This window comes from Rhipicephalus microplus, chromosome 5 (assembly GCF_043290135.1).
Source record: "Rhipicephalus microplus isolate Deutch F79 chromosome 5, USDA_Rmic, whole genome shotgun sequence".
Classification (NCBI taxonomy): Eukaryota; Metazoa; Arthropoda; class Arachnida; order Ixodida; family Ixodidae; genus Rhipicephalus; species Rhipicephalus microplus.
In genome coordinates this window covers 156,913,072-156,939,600 of record NC_134704.1, presented here as the reverse complement: position 1 = coordinate 156,939,600, position 26,529 = coordinate 156,913,072, and the positions used below count along the sequence as shown (strand labels likewise).

The 26,529-nt window shown below is 46.1% G+C and overlaps 1 protein-coding gene across 2 annotated transcripts in view; it reads left to right on the top strand.

Annotated features, from left to right (window-relative positions):
• The first annotated feature begins 6,911 nt into the window (after positions 1-6,911).
• Positions 6,912-26,529, top strand: part of PolZ1 (DNA polymerase zeta catalytic subunit) — a 282,317-nt gene continuing 262,699 nt past the window's right edge. For both annotated transcript variants that reach the window (XM_075896104.1, XM_037424966.2), the window contains exon 1: positions 6,912-7,122. The gene's annotated coding sequence lies outside the window, so the exon portion shown is untranslated. The remainder of the gene's footprint in view (positions 7,123-26,529) is intronic.

Below are 26,529 nucleotides of genomic sequence, written 5' to 3'. Positions count from 1 at the left end.
ATCATCCCATGGCAAATGGTCTTGTCGAGAGGTTCAATGGCACACTTAAACGAATGATAAGACAAATGTGTCAAGAGTGCCCGAAAAGTTGGGACCGGTACTTAGCGCCTTTACTTTTCGCCTATAGAGAAGTTCCGCAGTCAAGTTTGGGCTTCGCCCCGTTTGACTTACTGTATGGCCGTTACGTCAGAGGGCCCATGTCAATATTGAAAGAGATGTGGACTGGTAATCATCTAGATGATGAGACGAAGACCTCGTACGGCTATGTAGTTGACCTGCGGAGACGTCTTGAAAACACTTGTCGTCTAGCCAAGGAGGAGCTGCAGAAAGCCAAACTTGTGCAGAAGAAGCACTATGACATGAAGACTAGACCACGGCGTTTAGCTGTTGGAGACAAGGTGCTGCTGCTACTCCCGTCGGACAACAACAAACTGATTCTAACATGGAAAGGGCCTTTCACAGTTCTAGAGAGGAAGAATGACGTGGATTACGTTATTGATTTAGGAACGCGAACATCTCTGTTTCACGTCAACCTCCTCAAAAAATATCAAGAACGACCATCGGTACCACAGCCAACAAAAGAAGCGTCAGTCGCGTGTCTGGCTGATGATACTGAGCACGACGATCTACCATGCGTACCTTTTCAGCAAAAAGAATCTGCTGCCGATGTGAACATATCGGAAGCCTTTCTTCAACGAGTTAGCGAATCCGGGTTGACGATTCGACCAACGAAAAGTGAGATTGGTCAGCAGTCAGTAAAGTTCCTCGGTCATCACGTCGAAAATGGCATCATCAAACCCCAGATCGAAACCCTTGATAAAATACGGGCAGCCAAGCGCCCACAGACGAAAAAAGAAGTACGCTCTTTCCTTGGACTTACGGGCTATTACAGAGATTTCGTCCACAAGTACTCCGAGATAGCAGGACCATTAACTGAACTGACTAAAAAGAGAGCCCCTAACAAAGTAATTTGGGGAGTGCAGGAACAGAAAGCCTTCGATGCACTCAAGACCATGCTGTCTACACAACCTGTCTTGAGAGCACCCGATTTCGCTCAGCCTTTTGTACTTCGCACCGACGCCTCGTCAACAAGCGTAGGTGCCATACTTATGCAGCGGCATGGTGCTATGCTACACCCAGTGTCGTACGCTAGCCGACGACTGCAACCACGAGAAACTGCCTATTCGACAATCGAGCGCGAAGCCCTGGCACTCACGTGGGCCATCCAGAAATTTCATATTTACTTGTTCGGGCGAACGTTCATACTACAAAGCGACCACAAGCCTCTCGTTTACATCAACTCCGCCAAACACATCAACAGCCGTGTTCTACGTTGGAGCCTCATACTCATGGAGTACGACTTCAGCGTTGAATATATAAAAGGCAGTGAGAATGTAGGAGCAGACTATATGAGCCGGTTGCCAAGCGCATGAACATCATCGCTACACGGCTTGAGGATTTCGCAGTGTCGGGTATAATTGATGGAATTTTTTTTCGGTGCACATTACTTACCGTGACGGACCAACTTTCATCTCGTCTTGCGAGTACCTTTGAGAGTGTCGGGTGTGCGGGGCCCTGAACACTGGTGACAACTTTTGTGTCTCTTATGTGTGCCGAGTGTGCGGGGCTCGGAAGTGTAGTGCAGTGCTCCGAGTGCGCGTGTACTACGGTGTCCCAAGGGGTCCAGTGGCAGCTGCAAGTTCTTCACAGCGAAGAACCTTCTTAAGTGGGGGGGTAATGTGACGAAGCAGGGAAAGCGAGAGCAGACGACGGAGTGGCCGATCGCTGGAAGGCGAGAAAAACGAAGGAGCTCGGGCTGCAGAGAAGATTAAGAAGGGCGCGCGCAGGCGAGACAGTTTTTTTTGGAACGCCGGCAGAACGGGCGGCAGGTTGTTGGAGAACCCGCATCTACGCGCGAGGTTCGCATACACAGGGCGCCTGTCTTCGGGACAGCGAGCGCCTCACGGTCCTCGCCTGGCAAGACCTGGGACGCGGCCTGCTGCTCTCGGAGAACCCGCACCTACGCGCGAGGTTCCAGATTGTCCACCGCCGTCGAGACGAGCGTCGCAAGGTCCTGGCCTGGCGCGGACGAGCCCTGTCTGGCTACCGGCTACCGAGCGACGGTTCGTTCACTCGGCCCTTAACCCCTGCTGCTGCTACGTCGTTTCCACACCGGACATCTACCCGACGACGATTACGTCATCACAGGGACTCAACCAGCCCACAGCCTCCTGGTCCCCAAGCACCGCCACGTGAGACAATTGACTAGTAGTGTACGCTGCCGCTTTATGTATTTCGTGTGTGTATGCTGTCAAATACAATTGTAGTGTGGTTTGTTAACGTCAGATACCGTCTCCTCCATCCGCAACGCGTCACACGCTCTGCGGCGCGACGAACCTCACCAACAAACATCACACTTATCTTCCTGAACTTATCCCAGTCTGTGAAGTGGAATTCTCTCTGCTTTTTACGCTCCACGGAAAAGGTAGTGGCAAGAATGCAGTGGTCACTCCCTAGGTCTACAGCAAGGTTCATCCACTGGGCCTTCTTGATGTTCCTTACGAATGTAAGGTCCGGGGTGGAATCCCTGCAGCAAGATGTACCAAGCCTTGTTGATAGGCTGGGGTCTGTGATTAGGGTGAGATCAAGTTCACTGGCACTTTGCCAAAGTCGATTTCCTTTCCCAGTGTTGTACTTGTAACCCCATGTATGATGAGGGGCGTTGAAATCACCTGCTATGATGAGTGGACATTCCCCGGCGATATTAACAGCTTTCTTTAGAACCGTCTTGAACCCTTGCTTTTGTTCCTTTGGACTGCTGTATATATTAAGAATGAAAATGCTCTGACGGTTGCTGGTACCCGGCACAATCTCTACCAAGACGTGTTCCAATCGGCCTGCTTCTATCTTGAGGTCATGGGTTACGTGCGTTAGTTTGTTGCATACGAAAGTGCAGACTCCCCTCCCTTCAGTATCCCCTATTACAGGCCGGAATCCAGGCAACGTTGCTTGCGGTGAAAGGGTCTCTTGCAATAATATAATATGAGGCTTTTCTTGGCTGCTCCTGATATACTGCTGCAGGGTTGCCTTCTTTTTAAGGTAACCTCTACAGTTCCATTGCCAGATACGAAATGCTTCACGTAGCGCTGCCATCATGGTTATTACATGGGTGGCCAGAGCCTGATGCTGCACCTGTCGACAGGTTTGGTACCACTAGTATTGGTGGCCGAAGGGGTGAGCTTGGTGCATGAGGAGGCCTTGCTGTGTTGTGCAGATATGCTTCGACTTTTGTAATGCGGGATTCTTTCGTGTAGTCTTTGCCATCTTGCGTTGTCGCGTCGGCTGTCTCTTCTCCAGTTGCCTGAACCGCGGCGTCGGGTCCCACGGCGTTGCTGCCAGGGGCCAACTTCTCAGCCTCTTCGGCGTCCATTAGATTATCTTGGGCGTCGTCTGTTGGCAGCACGTTCTTCGTAACTCTGGCATAACTCCTGACGCAATCTTGACTTTCATGAGCGAACGCTCGGCATACACCACAGCGGGGAGTCTGGCAGTCTCGTCGTATATGTCCTTGCATGTGACACCTTCGGCAAAGCGGTGCCCGACCCGGGGCCACAAGAAGGACGGTCCCCCTCCAATCTTAAAAAGGTGCGGCAAGTCTTCTAGCACCACGCCTTCCTTCAGTTTCAGTCGCACCGCCCTCGTCGTCGATATCGCGTGTTCAAAGCCCGCGACGGTCCAGTTGTCATTGGAAACCTCCAGAACTTCACCAAACTCACCTAACGCTTGTCGAATGCTCTCATTCGAGACCGAAAAGTCAACCCAGTGGATTTTCACGGTTACATCATATTGGATAGGGTCGATGATAGCACAGAAACCACCCTTGACTCGGAGTCCACCTGTTTTGAGTAATGCAGCTTTGTCATCCTTGCTTCGCATCTTCACCAGCCAGATGTGATTCATCTGGAAGCTCCAATGCCAGTGATCGCCTTGATGAGTCCGACTTCTTCCAACGGGGCCCGAAAGTATTCCAACCGGTATGGTCTTTTTTCCAAATCCCCGTGCAGAAACACACACTCTTCCATACTGTCACCCGACGGCAGTGTAGGCAACAAAAACCGGTAATCCGATGGTGCAGAAGGGAACCTGACACCGCGGCCAGCAGCAGCCGCCGAAGCACCTCCCACGGAGCGAGCCATCACACGTCCGTCTCCCACCGAAGCCGAGAGTGGAGTGTGAAAAAATTTCTAGAAATAGTTGAAAATCTCATGTCGGTGCTGCCAAGTTCCATGGCCTAACCTAATCGCATACGGATGAAAGCATCCCCACTCTAACACTTTATTTTATTTTCTTCATCATTTGGTTGTGGGCCATGTACTGCTATGCCTGTATGATGTATACATTAGTTATTACCATGATCACGACGCTTGCATGTCATGATGTCATTACTCTTGTGTGCGTTTCTTATGCACTCTTCTTATATTGCCACAGCATTGCCTTGCTTGTAAAAAGTTAGTATCATTTCCATTCCTGTAATAACCCTCAAGGAGGGTTGACAGTATTTTGTAAATAAAAATAAATAAATAAATAATAAAAACGTTTATGTAATAGGGATTTAGTGACAAAACTCGTATCAAGTACAATGAACATTACAGGACCATTTAGACATCAACGCGTGAGAGTCTCAACCATTTCATTTACAACATATGCCTTGGTGATTTGGTACCCATACCAACCGCACTGTACTTAAAAGGGCCCTGAAACACTTTTTTTGAGTAACCATGGAATTAATTCACTGGAAAAGCGTATTACCTCACTAATTGAATGCCGCAAAAATTTCAAGAATCCGTCCAGTATGAGCGGAGTTGTAAAGATTTGTCACACGCTGCATATCACATTACCTCTTCTCTCGTCCCGACGAAAGCACTCGAAGCTGAGCAGAGAGGGATGGGAGGGGCCAACAAAGAACGTCACTTGCACCTGATGACCTTAAGAATGTTCTTCTTTTTTTTATTTGAATACGCTGCTTTTTCCGTGTGATCGCGTGCGCACTCGTGGACAAGTGACTGCTCTAGCGGCGACCTCTGTAACAACCAAGCGCGCCAGGTTCAAATGAGCCAATATCTGATAGATGGGCTTACTGAGCTTATTTTCCGTGATTTGTCGAGAGAAGGGAAAGCTATTTCTAGCTGACTTTGATAATTTATTGTGAATTCCAGGCCGCGCTATATTATTTGGCTCGCGTGTTGTCGGGAGCCTCTACTACCGATCGGCAGCGTTTTCTGACCATGCCCAAAAAGTGTTGCAGGGCTCCTATAAGCGTTTTGGGATTAAGAAAGCGAAATCATTCTAAAGGGAATACTCGAATGGAGAAGCTGAGGATAGGGATGTACATATGGAAAACTAATCAGTAACAATGCAACAGCTGAATTATTGATTGAAAGTTTTCTTTGGGCCAAAATAATTGTTGAAATCTCTGCTTCAAATATAAGAGTGTAATCCGGGAGACGTATTGAGAATGACCAAGACAATGTCTATGAGAAGATGCCTACCCCTCCTTTCTCTTCACACATGAATGCATCCATAGCAATAACATCAACAAGTCCTAATTGAAGTAGGCAGTCTTCTAATAAACCTTTTATATATCTGATAGGTAGAAGTATGGCATTAGAAGGGAATATATCATCACATTCAATTTTTGGTTTTTACCAATGAGTCATTAGAAACAATGCTGCGTATGTTAACGTTTAAAAGTTCTAGCTGCTTTTTAACAAACAAAATTTGAGGTCTATGTATTCTAGACCAAAGGTCATTAAAGTGTTAGATAGGTATGTGGGGTTTAACGTCCCAAAATCATTATCAAAAATGTTCTCGATTCGGATATGAATACGAACTGTCAGCGTCTAAGTGAAGAAGCGTAAGTTTTTAAATATGCTTTTATGGTAAGCATGCGGAATCTACAAGGTAAGGTGGGGATTGGGTCTTTTCGGCATAACACACTGTTCGCTGTGAATTTGGGAACCCCCAGACAACTTCGAAGGGCCTCTCGTTCTAAATACTAAGGGGATTAATCTTATATACGGCCCCCAAAATATAAAACGCAACCAAATTGTAGAATCGCGTGAACATACATACGGTAAATCACAATTAGACTGTCCTTGCGTAGGCCAGTGGGATGTTGACCAAGTTTACGAATTGTTCCATTAGTACGAGATACGTTGAATATGTCCAATGTGGTTTCGCCATTTTCATCATAAAGTCAGTTTTTCATCATAAATCTTCTTTAAATATTCAACGCAGTCATTTTTTGGGATCACCTCTTGGTGATATTAAAGGGGAATGGTAAATGGAGAATTCAAAAGAAAAGCCGCATTCTTCCAACCGCCAGCACGACTCTTCCTCTTTCTTCTCCTTCGGTGCAGTGACTCCGGACTTTGCGATTTTCTTGAGTTTTTCTTCTGTTTTTAATCGCCAGTGTACGCCACACTGGCGCAGGCAACACATTGTCAGTAGTTCATCTTGCCACGCCAAATTGGAAAATCCCTTGACTCGCACACATCACTCACAACAATGGTAAAGAACCACAGGTGGTCGAAGTTTACGGAGCACTTCAGTGCGGCATCTCTCATAATCATATCGTGATTTTTTGACGTAAAAGCACACATGTCGATCAATCAATCAATTAATAAATGCATTTACATCTCGCCATATCTTCGCTATCGTGCGAACGGCAGCAGCCTTTGTGTTTAATCTCTGCCGTCTTCGGCTCCCGCGGTGCACACGCGACGACAAGTGCAGCGCAGAATGCGAGCTCAGCGGGCGCATACCTTCGAACTATAAGGTCAAACAATGCAGCCACACTTGTTGCCGCACACGTGTGCTTCATCGATATTGTGTAGAGACCGCCGCAGCAGAAGCCGGCGTTTGTAGAGCAGCAGTCACGACGCGGACGCGGGAACAGTCTGCACGGTGCGCTGTAGATCTGTGAGATGCCACGAGCTCTTGTGCTGCAGTGCTGCGTGTCGACACTGGCGGGCTCTTGGAGTAACCCTGCGTCGTAGGACGATGGTGTGCCGGCAAGTGCAGCCTGACGCACCATGACGGATGAGTTCGAGCTCTCGCAAGGTAAATCAGCTCGCGGAAAGTGCATGCGAAGGAGTCTGTTTGCGGAAATGAAATCCCGCGGCCTACCTCTTAGTTGTGGTATAAAAAATGTCGCTATACATGCACATGCAGTCAGTACGCACTACAGCACGGAGCACGTCAAAGTAATTATATAAATATATATATATATATATATATCAGCGTTCGTTTTCAGAAGTCTTCCAGAAAACAGTGGTGAAAAATAGCTAGAATGAACAACTGTTTGCTGCCTTTATGAGTTTTCTGTGGCAGCAGAAATTAAAATTCTTACTGATAAATGAAGTAGGCGGTCAGTTCCAATGTGAGACTTTCTGAGAAAAGCCGATTGTAGCTTTGGGATTTCGAAAAAGCGGCCTGTGGCGATTACCACGTAGTACTAAAATTTGACGAAATTCACCGGCGAAACTAGATTCGAAGCGCACATTACTGAAACTAGGAAGTGGTCAGAGTGCCATCACAGGCCACATATTTTAGCACCCCATGTAAAGGCCTATATCGATGAATGGCCACAGAAACATTCTCGCAGTTTCAGGCTCAATCTTAATGCCCCCCGTGGGGATCTGTCGTGCATATGTGGAACCTAGACTCATTCATTTTATGAATTCACATTCAGGAATGCTGGCATGCCAGTGTAGGCCACATATTACAGTACCAGATAATGGCGTATTGACGATAACCAAGCAGTAATGTAGCCTCAACTCCATTGTAGACTTTATGCATCAAATCTGCGGTTCAGTAAAGCTTGCCAGCAGGACGAGTTGTTTCATACTGCAAGGTAAACTAAAGTACCCAAACAAAGACCGACACACAAAAAGACCGGATAAGAACAGGCGCAATGTACCAGCCCTGTCTGGTCTTTTGGAGCCCTTGTCTTTATTTGTGCACACCAGTTTGTCTTTAAATAAAAGTAGCACCCACATAGATCTTCCACAATGTAAACTCTTTCATTCTCGTAATAATAATCAGGGATGTTGCGATGTCGGTATATATATAACACTTGGGTGTTTACCCTTCCTAAACAACGATACGATTGTCGCAGACGCAGTAGAGCGTGGCTCCGGAAATTAGGACTATCTGGTGCTCTATAGCATGCACCGAAATCGCACAGTACACGGGCCTCTAGCATTCCGCCTCCTTCAAAATGCGACAGCCACGGCCGGGATCGAAGCGGCGACTTTTCGAGTAGCATGGCAACCACCGTAACCGATGCACCATCGCAGCGGACGGCATCGCGGCGTAGGTCATGGATAATAATATCTCACGTAATGCATATTGACGATAGGCGATTTACTGCTGTAAGAAGAACTTACCCGTAGACCTTACGCACAAACAGAACGCCTAGGTTACCCTGCAGGGCTCTTTTAGAACTTGATGGTCTGTAAAATTGTGCCTTAGAGTGTTAGGATGTGTGCTGGTGAAGCTTGATTGAGGGGCACGTGTGTGTTGAGGGGTGGGGGCAAGTGACCCTCTGGCACCCCAATGCCCATGCTTATTATCTAGCACACACACTTTCATTGTGTCTAGTAATCATAATCATTAACGCTGGCATGTCAACGTAGTCGACATATAATAATTCCCCGTATGAAATATCGCCGATGAAGACGCGCTATTGTAATGCGAATTCCGCCGTATCCTGTCAGGATTTATGGGGTTTGTGACATTCCAGCGCTGCCAACACCGTTGGAATTTCGCTGTGTCGCGATGGTAGCGAATGTCAAAGAGCGGCAAGCAGCCGAACAGACGCCACTGAAGCCTTCACCCAGAGACGGAATAGGTAGGCAGCCGTTTTGAAAACAGCAACCTTTACTAAAGCAGAATATTGTTTGTACAAAGCCGCGACCAGCACGACGACGTTGGCTGGGACGAATCCCACAAACCGGCCACAAACCCCCTTATTTGAGGCCGGCATTTCCTCAAATTAAAGTTCCAGTCTATTGTCTGAGGTGGTGGTGGTAGTGGGTAGAAGAGGAAGAAGGCACCAAATTTCTGCAGCCTGGTTGGAAAAACGGCGCAGTGCTTGCGGGGAAGGGGAGAAAAGTGGACAAAAGAGAGAAAGGTCAAGTAAGCAGTGGCGCAGACGTCTCCAGATTGTCTAAGGCCGGTTCCCGGGGCTTGGCGGGGGAAGAGAAGGCTTCCCCAGAACTGTGAGTGGCTCACCGCTGTCTCCGCAGAAAATGGCGCTGGAAAAGGGAGACTTCACCGGAACTCTGGACGACTAGCCGATCTCCTGTGGGAATAAGGGCTCCCGCACGAAGACAATGCCTCCGGCACAACAATGCATAAAGAAGACGCCCACGATGACCTGCCCTAAACGAACACTTCTTTGGTTCTAGTGGTCGTAATTATAAATGTTGGCATGTCAATGTAGGACACGCATAAGGATACCCTATTTATGACGAATCGGTGATGAGCTACGCACTATTGTGATATACGGTAATATGAACTCCATCATAGACTTCGGCGAAATGAAGACAAAGGGACAAGGCAGGGAGTTTAACCATGCAGAAAGAGTTATGGTTAGCTACTCTATATATACACTAGAGAATCAGGAAAAAGATATCGCCACGTTACTTGCTGAAGTTTTGTTATCGCCCTATTACACTGTAATTCTGAGCGCAAACCGCACCTGCAGTGTTGAAGAAGAGACCATTCGGTTCAGATTACGCCCACTTCGCGAACATTACAGATTATTCAGGAACCTTCGTGGCTGCTAGCGATAATGCGAGAATATTCGACGGTACAAGTATAAATGTCGGTACGCTTCGGTTGACGCTCTGTTCACCGCTATTGGTGTCAATGTGTATCGCTGTAATATTATTTTTCGTTTGTCGGTCCCAAGTTCGGCCCAAGCAAAGTTTCATCTTTAATCTAGAGTCTGCTCCCTTCGTTCACGTCGTGACCCCGTGACAATAAATAAAGAGAAGAAAGAGGTATGACTCGAAACGCAAACATAACACCCACATTGATCTGCACTGTATCAGAACAAACGCTTTCTTCGGTTCTTGATGTTGATTGATTTATCGATTTGTTGACTGATTGATTGATATGTAGGGTTTAACGTCCCGAAACCACCATATGGTTATGAGAGACGCCGTAGTGGAGGGCTCCGGAAATTTCGATCACCTGGGGTTCTTTAACGCGCACCCTAATCTGAGCACACGGACCTACATCATTTCCGCCTCCATCGGAAATGCAGCCGCCGCAGATGGGATTCGATCTCGCGACCTGCGGTTCAGTAGCCGAGTACCTTAGCTACTAGACAACCGCAGCGGGGCGTTCGTCGTTTCTAATAGTCATAATCAGGGATGTTGGCGCGTTAGTGTAGGGCGCGTACAATGATACCTCTTATAATAACACGTCAGCGATGACCTATGCACTGTTGTAATCTGTCACGTATCTTTTTTTAAAGGGGTTATGTCTTCTATTCTACCTGAGCAAAATGCTTTTTTTTTTGCTACTGACAGCATGGTCGAGTCTGCTGTTACAATTGTCTGGCTAATATAGCTTCAATGTAGCTCGAGCACGCATATATATATATATATATATATATATATATATATATATATATATATATATATATATATATATATATATAACATAATATTGATAATATTGCCGGCAGTCGAAAGGGAAGTTTGGATGTGGCAGTCATAATTTGGAACATGTAATTCGAGCTGGAATTGGGTGTGCAAAAAAAAAAACGGCTATAGAGGCAGCGAATGGACGATATGGGAATCTTTCACGACAAAACAAACACTATTCTTGTGCCTTCGTCACTGCCATTCTTTGTTGCATGGACATAATGACGATGACTAGAGTGATAAATGGAGTGGTCCTTCTAGTGGGTTACACCCTCTTAGGCTGTCGACCACGTTTTCTTGTTTTTGACTGCTAAAAATACTTTCAAAAAGGCTTCTACTGTCCTTAGCTTCGTGTCTGCTGGCTTTCTGCCCCTTTTCTTCCCGAATAGATCGGAGCTCCCAGGTTTTATTTCGGTTGTCTTGCATTTGAAATATACCATGCTGAAGCGATGAACCGAAAGAAAGACATGATCTTGTTGTGCGATAAAACTACAGAACAGTAAACGGCAGTACGCAGCAGTAAAGTCGGCCGCTTGCTCTTTAAATGCGAGTGTGGCCCTCCATCGTTATGTCTTTCAATGTGTAACAATTCGCCCAAAACAAACTTATTGCGCAATTAAAATACGCCGGCAAAGTGTCTAGGACTCAAACGAAACAGAATAGACTCAGTAATGATAGTTGTTCTGGTCACTGCTGTCCACTCATTCCTACTGTAATGGGCCTGGGTGTGTTGATTCAAACAGCTGCAGGATTCAAATCATTTATAATGCAAAACTTTTTTATGCACAATTTACAATCATTAGTTCATCCATTAAAATTGCAAGTGATAAAAAAGTGAAAGTTACTTGGGCGTTTCTCAACGTTTTCGTAAGACTTGGCCCAATTTCTCTTTCTGTATATGACTCTCAAAAAATTTACACCATCTTCCAGTAAAGGGAACAATGTGCAGATGCCAAACAGCGGGTGCTGACACTTACACAGACGGCGACATTGACGCTGGTGCCCATTGCGGCGTTGTGCAGGAGAGAAATATGGGGAGGCGAGAAGCACGGAGTCATGAACCAGCGTTTCCTACTGGAACACGTCAATCTCTGTTTACGAGCAATGAGAGAAAGACGACTCCGATTGGACACAGATACCCACAGTAAACTTTAATCTTTCAGTTAACGCGCACACTGCTAAATTTATTGTTAAACAATGCACAGAAAAAATATTTTGCCAGCACACCTTGGTGGTCAAGATCCAGCACCTATATAAAAGGGGTGGACAGTGAATGGTTGGGCAGCGCAAGCTGACGGTTTATTAAATGAAGAAACTTGCTAGCAGACGCTGCCTGCATCGTCGATTTGAGGCGAGAGGGGCAACAGGAAGTGGAGAGGGGGAGGGGACGCGCATGCGCAATGGGAGTGTAAACGCCACGGTGAGCAGTGCCCGAAGAAAGAGGGAGGAACCAGGGAAGTTTAGCAGAGACTCCCTGCGTCGGCGTTGCGAGGCGAGAGAGGGGGGAGTGTAGGAGAGGAGAAGTAGGGAAAGGAGAAGCGCATGCGCAGTAAGAGAGGTAAGGCCGCACACCGGATTGAGCTCGTAGCGACGGGACGGCGTCCGACGTAGACGTGCCGTCGTCGCTGTTATAATGAAAAGTGCGAGTCGTACAGGGAGCGAGGTGCCGAAGTAGAGCAGCGACCATGGCAGCCAGCCAGCCAGAAACGAACAAAAATTCTACGCTCCGCGCGCACCGAGCTACTGGCGCCCATGATCTTTTTCCCTGGCGGCAGCCGCCACTAGCGCTACGCTACAAAGGCTCCCCGCCTAGCGTGTTACGCGATAAAAGATTAACAAAATGTACAAGAGTGTCTGGGCCACAAAGAGAAAGGGTCCCTGAGCTGTTCAGGCAGCCAACTGAAGGGACTATCGGCAATCAGTGGGTTTCTGGCGGGCGACATTGGAAATGGCACAGCGGATGATGTTGGCGACGCAGGTACGCTGTTGGATGGAGCGGGCGAGGGTCCTGATGGAGGGACCCTTTTGGCCATAGCGAGTACCAACGACAACGTGAAAAATGGTTAAGGGCCGAGAGAACACACACGGGTCATTTCAGTGTGGTCGGTTGTCGCGCGCACTCGGGCACTGATGCATGAAAGATAGGTTGTAGCATGTGCGTAGTACGGCCAGGCCAGTCCAATGGGTCTGGTTGCACGTCCATGTTGGTGCTGGTGGGAACGTCGACAGGGAGGGCGGTCCACCCAAGTAGTGTGTTGATGGTGCGGGTACCATCGCTTCCGGTTGCACATTACCGGCTGCGGCGGCCGCCTGATCAGCTGAGTAGGGTGCAAACAAGTTGGAAGTAGTGCGCTCTGGACCGACGAAATGCGACATGGCTTAGCGTGAGGACAAGGCGACTCAGACGGCACTTATAGATGGCTTTTTCCGGTTTTTGACGACGTGTAATGCGTAGGCATACGCCGATGAGTCATCGCGTTGTTCGAGCGAGGGCCGATGTTGGGCGACGCGAGATCGAGTGGCGGGTCTGTGGCATCGCAGTTATCAGGGGCCGTCGGCGGCGTTGAAATTCTCCAGAACGCGTACGGAGCGGTAGGCGGACGGTTTACCTGCGCGTCTGTTAAGGCATACACGGTGTGCTCCACCTGTGGTGGGCCAGGCAGGTGGTCCTTGGGATTTCCTGTCATCGTCACAACATCATGCACTGGCCCGGCTGAGGTCGTCGAATCACCCGGGGCAGACAGTGCAGTCGACTAGGTCTCTACAGCGAATCCTCAGAGACCATTAGCTAATAATGCTCTCTCCCACATAAGGTGGCATTGTTCAAAGTGTGGCTGCTCCCCGCTGTTCTCTGAGACAGAAATATTTTCCACTCACAGATATAAGGTGACCAGGGAAGTGATAGAGGCCTTCAACATCGCAAAAAGAAAAGATTACTGCATTAGCCAAGCATTGATAACTTTGAGCGACTGCGAAGTGTGCTTTTTAGAAAATATGCTGTAGTCTGAACGTTATTGCAGCACGTGGTACACGGTCTTGTTGTATAGTAACCATGTTTTTTCTGCAAAATAAACTAGTGGAGAGTACAGAGGTGTCCTTATCGTTCTTTTTGTGCCTGTCTTCGTGCCCTGCTTCATATGTAGCCCCGCCGCGGTGGTCTAGTGGCTAAGGTACTCGGCTACTGACCCGCAGGGCGCGGGTTCGAATCCCGGCTGCGGCGGCTGCATTTCCGATGGAGGCGGAAATGTCGTAGGCCCGTGTGCTCAGATTTGGGTGCACGTTAAAGAACCCCAGGTGGTCAAAATTTCCGGAGCCCTCCACTACGGCGTCTCTCATAATCATATACTGGTTTTGGGACGTTAAACCCCACATATCAATCAATGCTTCATATGTAATCATGAACTATTACCAACTCGCCCAACTTTCAACATTACTGAATGATAGCAGGTTGATAAGATACGACAATCTAATGGCTAAGCTAAAAAGATCACGCAAAAGATATGAAGGACTACTGGTGCTAAGGAAACAACAATGTCATTGTTGCGTAACGAATTCGCATTATTTTGTGCAGCACTTTTTGTTAGCGCATGCACTTCATGTGCCTAGATACTGCAGATGATGAAAATTTCATACCATTCCCCGCTACTTATCTTCTTTGGCTTAACTGCTCGATAAAACACTGCTAGAAGCTATTGATTTAAACCGACATCATATTTTTTTGTCTTGTATACACGTTTTTTTTCCCACAAAGGTGCCAGCTCGTTTCCGTAATAGAAAAGGGACCCACCTCAACTCTTTCGTTACCACGCCTATTCAAATCGATCAACGGTGACCGACGCTTTGGATCATTGATTTCGCCATGTTAAATTTGTTTCTCGTGCACCCAGCAATAGTTAGTTCAGGCACTCAACTTTCAGAATCAATTTTAATTTGCTGGTTTCTGCAACATACTGATTTTTGACAGACCTTTGCGCGAACCAATGTGCGTGTGTTGTTCGAAAAGTGCACTAGGCTGGCGAACTCGACAGAAGTGCGTGCCCCTCGTGATTACGGTACAGCATACAACATTGAAGTTCTGTAATGAAAATAATCTTTGCAAGCCGAATATCATACTAAAGTGTCAGCTTCGCAATTTGACATTGTTTAACAGCAATTACTGACATAATATTATTGCTATAATAATATTCGTAACAATATGCAAGGTATTCAATAGGGAGCTGTTTCTCGAAGACAGGGAAAACTTGTTCTACAAAAAATATTTGCGAAGGTCTGCCGCTTGTCTAAAGTGTCGAAGTGGCCATCAATCCAGAAATTTTAGCTTGCATTGTTATATCAGACACAGGGTTGCATTTAATGTCACTAGTCGCTCCTACGACGCCGTCGTCCCGCGTGCATGGGTGCGCACCAGCACTGCAAAACTCATGCCCTCGTCAAAAATCTCTTGTTACCTAACCTGAATTGAGTGAGGACGAGCTTAGAGTTCGAAGATGACAGCACCTCAGCTTCAAGTTTCATGGCGACGATGTTTTGCGTCAGCCTCACACATCCGCAGCCGTTCATGGGCTTCTGTTGTATACATCCTCAAGTTGTCTCCTCCGCCACAGCTGTGTATAGCTTCTGACATTTGTGCACAATCTTATAGCTGCTCTGGTTACGTGCGTGGTCCACACTTCGCTGGAGTGCGGTGGGCTGGCGCTTGCTGCCTAACTCCTTCTCCTAACTACAGGAGGGCTCCCAGAGCACATCTATGTGCAAAGGCAAAAAAAAAAAAAAAATGCTTGGATGCCTATATGAGAACGTTAACTTATGCAGAGTGAGGTGGCTCATGGAAAGATGTGACGCTAGATGAAAAAAAAAAGTTCATTGGACACTTCATTTATAGAGAAATAATTCACACCATGGGTATCTATCAATACTGAAACACCTGGAGACTCCTATCACAATACAGCGAAAATATACTATGAAAAAAGTACGAGTACACTTGCGTCAGGAAAAACTAGGCAAAGGTTCACCGCATAGCACGAACAACGAAACAGCACCTTGGTTCTGATTTTCTCTGTATATGTGAAGAGGAACAATTTGTACAACATTCATTAATTTTTACACTGTTCCTGGGTAATTTATCTACAAATTGTATATGCTGAATTTTCTTTGTTTTTAATAGTTTTGCGTATATAGTGTTTTTATTGCGCTGTTTATTATCTGACAACTCAAAATTTCACACTTTTCACGTTTTTATTCATTCTAAAATGTTTTTAATTGTTTCTCTACAACATATAATTTTTAGAAAGAGCATTTCATTGTGCAAAGTTTGGTCTGCTGTTATGCGTGCTGGATTACTTTTCAAACTGGCAAAAATTATTTGGCTGATACATATGAAAAACAACCATTTTCACGTGGTAACCAAAAAGTTAAGCGAGAATGTTTCATATTTGAGCATATCGACCTTCTTTGCAATACAAAGCAAGGCAGCAGTGTCTCAATATGCCTTATCACTATGCAAAGGCAATGAAACATAGGCTCATTGTACGAGAGTTCTTTGAATGCCACTTCAGTTAGTCATTGCAGATGCTGTTGCTATGTCGGTAATGAGTACTTGCATCGTTAAATGCATTGTTTAATATTTAAAGAAAAAGCGGCCTGCATAAGCGGCTCTCGCCTACAGCAGCGGCGTCGTACTCTGCACAACACAGACCCTCTTTGTGTGCTCCTTCTCTCTTTCTCAACCCTTCAATTATTCCGTCCAACTCTGCTGCAAAGCTGTAGCGTAGCGTACCGGTTTTTCTAGGCGAGGTCAACAACATATAGCTGCTCTTTGTCTCTCGTCTGTGCGCTCCGCCCTTCATTTTGTCATGGTATTATAAATGACTGGGATAGAGCTGTACTGCTGGTGCATACTGGAGCCGATGTTTCCACAAGCGGACTTGTATCCTTCAAGGCAGCAGCGGCTTCTTCGTCGCTCACCTCCGCTTGATTGATTTGTGGGGTTTAACGTCCCAAAACCACCATATGATTATGAGATACGCCGTAGTGGAGGGCTCCGGAAATTTCGACCACATGGGTTTTTTAACGTGCACCCAAATCTGAGCACACGGGCCTACAACATTTCCGCCTCCATCGGAAATGCAGCCGCCGCAGCCGGGATTCGATCCCGCGACTTGCGGGTCAGCAGACCAGTACCTTAACCACTAGACCACCACGGCGGGGCACTCACCCCCGCTTTCGCAGTTCATTCATTCATTTGTTTGAAAAAAAAAAAAGAGGAGACAGAGTTAAGCGCCACACCCGCAACTAGTGCAGTCATAGGAATTGAATGCATTATAACACCTAAAATCATTTAGTTAATTATACTGCAGCTAGGTCGACTCAGTAGAGACATTTTGGATTAAAAACATACAAATTACGTAATATTATTATGTGCCGTCTCCGCCTCCTCTGTTCGCGTTGGAGGAGACGTTGCAAAACAAATGCACAGAAGCGTTAAGGAAGGCAGTTGCAGGTCTGCTTGTCGAAACGTCGCCTACGGCGCCAACCCTGTTTACGAATTGTTACAGCAGGGCTGTTAGGGTCAAGCTTAGCCGTATGTCATAGATAGAAAAGGATGATTACCACAAACTGGTAATCACCTGACAAGGTGAATCAATAAGTGAGCTAGCAGACCTTACAACTAAAACGGAAAACATGTTAGCAGAGCTTACACGGCGTCTTTCAGAAATCGAGACCCATGTGGCTGAAATGAAAACTAAAAATTCAAAATTAGATGACCTGGACAACCTTCTTAAGGTCTACACAAACTCAATGAATTTCCAGGCCCGAAAGCTAACGGATCTTGAAGATCGATGCAGACGTTCAAACTTGATTGTTTTTGGTATCCCAGAACAGCCGGAAGAAACTGAATCTGATCTTAAAAAGAAAGTCGTCTCTGAAACATTTCACAGCAAGCTCGGCGTTAAATGCACTTCTGTTGCCCGGATTCATAGGCTTGGAAGATCAGGCTCAAATAGGCCGATTATCTTGTATCTTCAAGACTTCACCGAAAAGCTAGCTGTGCTGAAAAAGGCGAGCAACCTAAAGGGAACTAACATCTTTGTTCAGAACGACTACTCAAAGCAGACGTTGGCAAAACGTAAATTACTGTGGGAAAGTGCAAAAGCCGACAAAGAACAAGGCAAGAAGGCATTTTGGTGCATGATAAGTTGCGTGTAGGTGATGATCTGTTTATTTGGAATGACGTAACAAACAAACGTCAGTTAATTGGAAGCCGTCGGTGTGCCACGGCATCGCCTCAGTCTATCGGCAGTGCACCCGATAACGAAAGTACGGGTAGCAAGTGTTGACCAGCCGCGCAGAAGCAAGTTAGACTGATTAATATGAATGCTCGAAGCATTGGAAATAAAACCGAACAACTTGAGGCTGTACTTTTAGCATACAACCCTCATGTTGTTGTAATAACGGAAACGTGGCTCCACAGCGAAATGTGTGACCAAGACTTAGTGCCTCCAGCTTATGAAATGTACCGCAGAGATAGGGCCTCAAGAGGTGGTGGAGTTGCAGTACTTGTTAAAACAGGAATCACTGTCACCCGTTTACCGGACGTTGAAAGTACAGAAAGCATATGCCTGAGGCTTTCACTCTTCAATAAGTCTTTTGTATTGTATGCAGTGTACAGGCCGCCGAATTCGTCGCCGGATTATTTGTTTAACTTGAAAACCCATATGGAAAATTACAGTAATCAAAAGCTAATTGTCATCGGCGACTTCAATCTGCCTAATATTAACTGGAACCAAATGCAGTCGACATCAGATTTGATTAATGCAAATATACTGTTCGATATAATGCTTTCCCACAATCTCGCCCCAATTGTTCAGCAACCAACACGTGTTGGTAATGCTTCGTCCACGTTACTAGATCTTGTGTTCATGCATCGCACTATTCTTGATTGCTGTGTTTGTGTTGAACCCGGCTTATCTGATCACGACATGGTCACAGTTTCTTTTCCCTTGCATTGTAATCGCTCCAATAGCCCACCTAACTCTAAACAGGTCAAAAATTTTTCCCGTGCTAACGATACGAGCATCCAAGATTATCTTGAATGTGAATTGGTGCATTTTGATGGGGACGACGCTTCTGTTCTCTGGGATAAGTTTAAGAAACTATGCTTCCACTGCATTGAACGGTTTGTACCAAACAAAACGAAAAAACCCCCAAAGTTCACACCATGGATCACAAGGCCAATAATACAAATGAAGCGTAAAGCCAAGCGTTATCGGAAAAAAGGTGCTCCCGCTAACATTCTCAGGGAAATTCGTAACTCCCTCTCCGAAGCTATTAAAAGTGCCAAGAATTTTTATTTTACTGTCAAGTTGCAAAACTTCATCAAAGAGGACCCTAAAAAATTCTGGTATTTTATTAGGGACCGTAAAAGCTCTGTAAATCGAATCAAGTTTAACGGCACTATAATTGACAATCCCCAAACTATCGCGAAAAATTTCAACGACTATTTTCATAGTGTTTTTTCAACTTCTACCCTGCCTGTCTCAATTAGCATTGACGCTTCTGATTCAGATCCTAACCTCATTTCTTTCGATGGTGTCCTTAATTTACTGCTGCAATTAAAAGTTAAATCAACCCCTGGACCAGACAACATACCCAATGCATTTCTCCGGCGATATGCCGAAATATTGGCCAAGTACATTGTTGTGATCTTCCGAGCCTCAATAAGTTCAGCAACTTTACCCATCGATTGGAAATTGGCACGTGTTCTGCCCTTTGTGAAAAAGGGGGACCCAGAGTGCATACCAAACTACCGTCCCATTTCTATGACTTCCGCATGTTGCAAAATGCTAGAACATATAATTGCCACTCGTATAAACAGCTTCTTAGATGATAACCACATTTTATCTCCCTTTCAGCATGGATTTAGAAAACGGTTTTCCACAGTCACCCAGTTGGTCTCAGTTATTCATCACATTGCTTCTATTTTAGACAAAGCTGGTCAGGTCGATGTACTGTTTTTAGATTTCAGTAAAGCATTCGACCGTGTTCCCCATAACAAGCTCATCGAGAAATTGCAGACTATAGGGCTTCCAAACTACCTAGTATCCTGGGTGTCTGCTTACCTGAACGGCCGGAAACAGTATGTCGACGTCTGTGGACAGACATCACCTCATCTCCCAGTAGATTCCGGCGTACCGCAGGGTAGTGTTCTAGGTCCGCTGCTGTTTATAATTTATTGCAATGATATTGTTAATGCTAGCACTGATCCGGTTAAAATAAGACTTTTTGCAGACGACTGCATTACTTTCACAGATGTACAATCGCCAGATGACCAGGTTGCTCTCGACACTGCCCTTAACAATATTCTTTCGTGGTGTAACAAATGGGGCATGGTGCTCAATTTCGATAAATCTGTTTGCCTTCGAATTACTAACAAGAAAAATCCCCTTCAGTTTTCCTATTCCTCCAAAAGCCAACCCTTAAAAGAAGTCAGTCAATACAAATACCTAGGTATAACGATAACGAATAAGTTGTCCTGGAATGCACACATTGCCGATGTTTCGTCATCGGCTTTCCGTAAACTGTGTCTTTTAAGGCACAAACTCAGAGACGCCCCGTCGCAAGTGAAACTATTAGCTTATAACACTTTAATACGTCCAAAGCTTGAATACGCTTGTATTGTATGGGATCCGCATACTAAGTCTAACATATATTCCCTCGAAAAGATTCAAAGACGAGCAGTGCGTTTTATTTACTCAAAGTATGGTCGTGGTACATCAGTTACGGAACTAATGCGAGATAACGAATTCCAGACGCTACAATCGCGGCGCCAGCTTCTCCGTCTAAAATTCTTGGACTCACTAATTAACAATAAACTTGGGATAGACCCATCACATTATGTTACCCCAGTTTCGACTAGGCAAACTCGTCATTCTCATGTCCGATCTTTAACTCCGTATTTTGCGCGGACAGATTTATTTAAGTTTTCCTTTTTTCCGAGAACTGTAACAGAATGGAATAACTTGCCTTCTGATTTTCTCCAAACCTTCGATCTTGATGAACCCAATGTTTAATTCTGTGAATCTTGACCCCCCCCCCCTCCCAATATCGCTTGATTTTTTTTTATGTTTCTCTTCTACTCGCTCTTCTCCTACACAGATGTATTTTAGTCAAGCTGTGTTACTCATGTACTGATCGCGTGCTTTCTTTGTTTTGATGTTTTTCTTCTACTCGCTCTCCTCTTACACAGATGTATTTTAGTGAAGCTGCGTCACTCATGTACTGATATTGTGTTTGTGTTTGTGCCCCTCCTGCTTGGGCCTTTTTGGCCTGCAGTATTTCACAAATAAAAAACTAAAACGCGCTTGCTTGCTTGCTTAATTCTCTCCTGTGGCTCTTTCCCACTAAGAGGGATTGTTCAAGAAGCCGGCGGTAATTGCAAGTGAACAATTTAGGAGTATGCAGGCTGGAGAAATATGATTACTTTGTTTTAACAAGACGAGATTGTTTTGGCACAATGTGAAAAAAACAACAACGTTCAATTCTCGTCATCTACTTCGTCGCCTTTCTCTTCCTTTACCCCTTCACATCGACAAGACATGCGCCGATTTGTCAGGTGAATGATGCAATAACTTACGGGCGAGAATGCGAGCGCAGAGAAAAGAAAAGAGAAATCAGAAGAATTTGAGAGAGAGAGAGAGAAAAAAAAAGAGAGATGAAGACCCAGAAAGGAACAACAGAGATAAAACACATTTTTACTTTTTTTTTTTTTTTGCGGATGCGAGATTCAAACTCGCGTATAGCAGCTATCCCAAGGCGAGCGTCCCAACCACTCGAATATCCATGCACGTTCGTAGAGCAGAGCCTTGTATAGACCAGCCAGGCGATGGGAGAGAGGAGTGAAGGAGGCGAGATGTCAGGGTTACCACGAGAAAAAAAAAGGATGGGAGAACGAGTACAGAGAAAGCATTAAAGCAGCAATGGGTGCAACGAAAGGGGCGCAACAGAGAGAAAATTAGATGGCGAGAGGCCGACTACAAAGGGAGAGAGAGAAGGTAACACGAAGGGAAAAAATGAAAGAAACGAATGGAATAAAGAGATGAAGAAACAGAAAAAGAGGGAGGAAGCGAGAAAGTATGAAATACAAAAAATCCACGCCCAAGCAATCTGTAAATATAGTTAACCAGTGAAAGCTGAAATGTTCGGCCATGGTTTTCAGCAGCGGGTTGAACCCAACGTGGTCCTAAATCCTATCGCAATTATTGGTTACATGTTCATGTTTTTTAGGAGCTTACACACGTTTGACTTGGGTTTATAACAGTGTTTACTTCACAAGCCGCAAATTGTGCATCACATGATCATGGTCATCGAAGAGTGTAGTAAGCTGTTAAAGGTGTTTCGCAATTTGTTAATCACAATGGTATTTTTCGAGCCACAGGCGATCACAGATGCCGTAGCCGAAGCCAAAGGGCCGCTAAAGTTATTCCCACCGAAAGCGGATGTTGGCCCGCCGAACTCGTTCACGCAATCGTCACGTTGAAGCTGCAACGCCACTTGTTCGGCGTAGACACTGCGCCCTGTCGCCTATAGGCAGAAAGAAATTAGGTGCCTCTTTTTTTCTTTTTCAAGATCCACGCATTCATTGTTTGGCGCGGCGTTGTTGCAAGCGTTTGACATCGTCAGCTAATTGATTGATTGATTGATATGTGGGGTTTAACGTCCCAAAACCACCATATGATTATGAGAGACGCCGTAGTGGAGGGCTCCGAAAATTTCGACCGCCTGGGGTTCTTTAACGTGTGCCCAAACCTGAGCACACGGGCCTACAACATTTCCGCCTCCATTGGAAAGCCAGCTAATTCGGCGGTGTGGTTTGCAGCATCCGTCCGCTACCGGCTCTTGAATTCCCGTTCGCTAATTAGCACGGCTTGGAAGTCTGCCGGATCATCGGTACGAAGTTGCCGGCACTCGGCCTCCCGGGCCTGTTTTTGGGCCAAGAGTGCAGCATCGCTCCGGCGAATGCGAGCTCTCTCACGTTTCTACTGTTAGAGCTCTTCTATATTCTAAAAAGTTTTTTGGGGGAACTGTGCACTTACGCCGAAAAGGACTCTTTGCTCCTCCAAAAGCAGAAATGTGCGCAGAATATTGCACACGGAATTTCAAGCAGGGAATCGCAAAAGAAAAGATCTACAATAACTCTCGGGTAGTTCTCTGCTGTTCGAGGCCAGAACGGGAACATTGCGGACCAAGACGTACCGAGTCAAATACGAAGGCACTGACACGTTATGTAGGGCGTGTGGAGAGCAGGAAGAAACGGCTGAACGTTTGATAATGTTCTGTAAAGGGCTCCATCCTATATTACGTGGTAATGGTGCGGAATTTTTCAAAGCATTCAGGTTTAGGGACAGTGTAGGCGAAATAGACTTTAACGGGTAGGAATAACCAGGAGGAGGCGAACTGATTGGTGGCTACAATCAAGGCGCGAGTGAAATTCCATCCTTAAACACATAGCGATAGCACTTAACTTTATGGCTAGGGCGTGTGAGCCACCGCCTGATCTAAAAGGCAATGCTGGATCCATCCATCCATCCATCCATCCATCCATCCATCCATCCATCCATCCATCCATCCATCCATCCATCCATCCATCCATCCATCCATCCATCCATCCGTCCGTCCGTCCGTCCATCCATCTATCCGTCCGTCCGTCCGTCCGTCCGTCCGTCCATCCATCCATCCATCCATCCATCCATCCATCCATCCATCCATCCATCCATCCGTCCGCCCATCCGCCCATCCGTCCGTCCGTCCGTCCGCCCGTCCATCCATCCATCCATCCATCCATCCATCCATCCATCCATCCATCCATCCATCCATCCATCCATCCATCCATCCATCCATCCATCCATCCTTCCTTCCTTCCTTCCTTCCTTCCTTCCTTCCTTCCATCCATCCTCCCTCCCTCCCTCCCTTCCTTCCTTCCTTCCTTCCTTCCTTCCTTCCTTCCTTCCTTCCTTCCTTCCTTCCTTCCTTCCTTCCTTCCTTCCTTCCTTCCTTCCTTCCTTCCTTCCTTCCTTCCTTGGAAATAATATCACTAGATAATGTCAGTGGTTTTCGTATAGTTGGCAGACAGACAGACAGACAGACAGACAGACAGACAGACAGACAGACAGACAGACAGACAGACAGACAGACAGACAGACAGACAGACAGACAGACGGGTAGATGCACGGACAGGCAGAAAGACTAATGGACGGACGAATGGATGGACAAACAGGCGGACGTACAGACAGATAGATGGATGGATGGACAGACAAACAGACAAACGCACGGATGAATGGACAGACAGACAGGTAGATTAACGGACGGACGGACGGATGGATGGACAGACAGACAGACAGACAGACAGACAGACAGACAGACAGACAGACAGACAGACAGACAGACAGACAGACAGACAGACAGATGGATGGGCGGACAGACAGATCGACAGACAGACAGACTAACGAACGAACGAACATACATACATACATACATACATACATACATACATACATACATACATACATACATACATACATACATACATACATACATACATAAATACATGCATACATGCATGCATACATACATACATACATACATACATACATAGATACATACATACATACATACATACATACATACATACATACATACATACATACATACATACATACATACATACATACATACATACATACATACATACGGATGAATGGACAAACGGATGGATGAACGGACAGATAGACAAACAGACGGACAAACGGGTGCTTCGCCCCACTCGTAATCTCTCACTTCGCGGATGTCATGTTTTCTGCTACGCCTGCTGTACGAAGTTTCACGAACAAGATCGTGTGTTCTTGCCGTCCACGTGGAGAAATAGCCAGAGAAGTGAATAGATTTATAATAAAGCTATCCACGTGGATGGTTTTCCACGTGGACAACTAGACAGAAGGGTGAATAGCTTTATGATACCGCAAATAAAGGGGGGGGGGGCAGAAAGGCTACCTTGCCTTTGAACCTGGAAAACTCATTGTTGATTCAAATGGCACCCGTTCAGACTATCGAACAAAAGCAACATCACATGCACCGGCACAAAATTGCTTTCTCCACATTTTTTTATATGAAAGCAGCTTACTTACGCACGCCTGAAGAATGCAAGAGGCTGCCTTAAACGTGTCGTCGTTGTGTCGCCCGTGGTGCCGCATGTCGCTCTGCAGTAGAACACTTACGAGGTCAAGTGCTTTAAAACAACGTGATTATATATGCCAGATTACGTCGCGACAGGAGCTCGGAATGTGGACGTTTTTTATCCGCACACCACGGTACAAAACGTTATTTTAGCATTTTGCCAATTATTCAATATGTGCAAGCTGCGCCTGCCTACGTTTCCTTTTTATGTATCCACGGTTACGACAGAGGGTCATTACAATAGCACCGTTCAAGGACGGCGCACCAACATTGTCCGTGAACAATCACAATTGGGAGCTCACTCCGGTTTCTGGATTTCCCTTCTCTTTCGATCTTTTACAATCCGTTTTTCTTTCCAATGTACAGCGTATTTAACCGGATCTCATTATCGCTTAACCGCTCGGCCTGTACGTTTCTTCTTTACCCGATTGTGAGGATGAGTGTGATATGCCACGTACAGGTGAGCTTCAATATCCCCGCAGCATTCCGTCATCCCAGGGTTGTATGCAGAATTCCTTTTGCGGGGTGAGAGTGGGGCACTTTCTCGATCAAGTAGGGGCCGGGTAGGCAAATGATTATTTTGTGCTATGTATGCAAGGCCAAAAAAAATGAGCAGGGGCCGGGAAGGAGGGAGGCACGGGCCCAGAGTGCCATCCCCTGGCTACATTCTCCTGCATCCTCATCCTCATCATAATGCATCCTCATCATACCCTCGTTTGCTTAAGCCTTCAACTTCACTGTAATCACCCAGTTATTATTTACTAATCACTCTGTTGTCGTGATCTCTGTTGTCGTTCTGCACTAGTCATCACCAAGTCATAGTCATGGCGTCAAAAACCGTCATAGTCAATGCGCCGTTGTATCAAACTTTTCATTCTTAGGCAGCCATCGCCAATGCATCGATGATGATGATTGATATCTGGGGTTTAACGTCCCAAAATCATCATATGATTATGAGACGCCGTAGTGGAGGGCTCCGGAAATTTTGACTACCTGGAGTTCTTTACCGTGCACCCAAATCTGAGCACACGGGCCTACAACATTTGCGCCTCCATCGGAAATGCAGCAGCCGCAGCCGGGATTCGATTCAACGACCTACTAGTCAGTAGCCGGGTACCTTAGCCACAAGACCACCATGGCGGGGCGTCGCAAATACGTCGTTGCCGTGCCTTTAGTTGTCAAACACGTCATTGTGATTCGTTCACATCGAATGCAATGTCTTCATTACCATGCACGGCAGTGACACGCCGAGAAGATGGCATCATATTAGTGAATTGTTGTGACTATGTAATCTTTCTTGTCCCTATACGGCCCAACATTCCTGACATATTCGTCGCGACTTCGAAGCATTGCGGCGTTAATCATTTCGGCGTTCATTATCATCCAGGCGGCATACAGCGCTACCATTCCTATACGCAGTATTTCTCACACTGAAGTCATTCTTTCCTTGTGGTATATTTCTTTACGCCCTTGTGATTTAGTTCTTCGTCACCATACATTCGATGAGGAGATTAAGTAGCATAACATCACGCCCAACGAGGAGGCGTTCCTTCATCCACGCACGCGTCAAGCTTCATCG